The following is a 1,796-nucleotide window of genomic DNA, read 5'->3' on the forward strand; positions in this document are numbered from 1 at the left end:
GAATGATTATCCTGCAAACCGGGGCCTAATCGCCAAACACCATTCCATTCTCCTGTTGTATTATCATGGCAATCATTTCATTTATATGACGTGTAACAATAAATATGTATTCCATACATCACGTCTCTCCGGTTTGAACTGGTTTCGTGTTGCTTCCCTTTTACCCTAAGCGAGCTGGGGACGTAACGCGACAACAGGGCATGTTTGGTTTGTTCTTTGAGGGAAATAGTTTTGTTGAAGCTGTTGTTGGCCTGTGGGAAAATGTAATCATAAGAAATGACTCTGGAAAGCTGCAGATAGAGCCATAAGAAATGAATGCAACTGATTATTTAATGTTTAATGTTGTTTTTATAGGCAATCATTTAATCTTTGTTAGTTCCAGGTTTAATATGTGCAATAAGTTCATTTCAATAAGTTCTGCAATAAACATTGAACCAGTCAGGCCCTCGACTAGTACCCATTTTTTATTTTGGCCCACTGTGCATTTGAGTTTGACCCCCCTGCTCTTGAGGTTGCTAACGTAAAGCCACTAATGTGTTGTTCCTGGATGTCCTTCTGAGTTTCACAGGGTTAGATCCAAGGACAAAACAATCCATCTTCATAAGTTGCGACTGAAATAGAGAAAAGTAACGATGGCCTATTGTTGGCACTGAAGACGAAGCCCTGTTACGGTAGGTATAGCTCTAAAATAATGGCTTTTTAAATGTCTCAAGGCGGACATTGTTACTGTTGTTTCTGCGTGCTGATTGGATCTCGTTTGCACAACGTTATGAGAAAGATGTATGTTATAGTACAGGTGCATTAAAGAAAATGATATTCCACGAACATAGGGTTGTACAGAAGCACATCTAGAGTGATTTACAGACCGCACAATTACATATCCTAAAACTACTACTACTGTGTTTTTCCTTAATCTACATCCTAATGAGCAAGACCCCTGGTGTGCACACTATAGAAAGAAAAAGAAAACGTTGATTCTGGATCGAAACCCCTTTTTTTGTGAACAGTTAGTAGACGCAGCCTTTGAAGTCAGCTTGAGCTCTTTAAGGATGGGAGATTCAAAGAGAGCGCAGCTGTTTGAACTTTTGCAAAAGGTAAATGATGTCAATACTAAAGAATGAAAAGCCTAGAGCACAAGGATGAGCAAAGAGACAGAGAGCAAAACCCACAGTGAATGGATCAACAATGATTGAAGTCAAAGGGTGCGTTTCACTTCTCTTATTTCTCATTTCCTCGCTCCTCGGGCTCGGTATCACCGGAAGTTGATTTCTCTGCGCCATCTTGAGTAGCGTCCCAGTTTCCTTATTTGTGCCGGAGGACCGAGGAGCGATAATCGAGGAACTACCAGACCATCCTCCGGTGAAATCCTCATACACTCGCCCCGCCCCCTTACTGCGTACCGCTCACTGATTGGACGATGCAGCGCATGCACTGATCTGGCTGCTGTCAGACGATCAGCTGTGCGGCGTCATCACAAACGGACGTCGCTTCACGTGACGCTCCGGAGGAAACGACGTCCCATTGCTCTTGAAACTCATTTCCCTGCTTCTCGTGGTTTCCTTGCGTCTCTCCATGCTTCCCTGGTGGGAGTGACTAAACTCAGGGAAACGACGCAAGTGAAGGACGCAAGGAATCCATTTAACCGAATTGAGATGCAGCCAGAGCCTTATATAACGCACATTTATTGATCGACACTTTTAAACTGTACTCTAACGTCATAACCTAAGCGCTGTGGTTCATGTTGAGTCAGTCCAACAAACACCTTCCTGCAGCCTTAATACTCAGAAATGGAGCCA

The sequence above is a fragment of the Notothenia coriiceps genome, unplaced genomic scaffold, assembly GCF_000735185.1.
Source record: "Notothenia coriiceps isolate Sejong01 unplaced genomic scaffold, NC01 NC01_scaffold00034936, whole genome shotgun sequence".
Classification (NCBI taxonomy): Eukaryota; Metazoa; Chordata; class Actinopteri; order Perciformes; family Nototheniidae; genus Notothenia; species Notothenia coriiceps.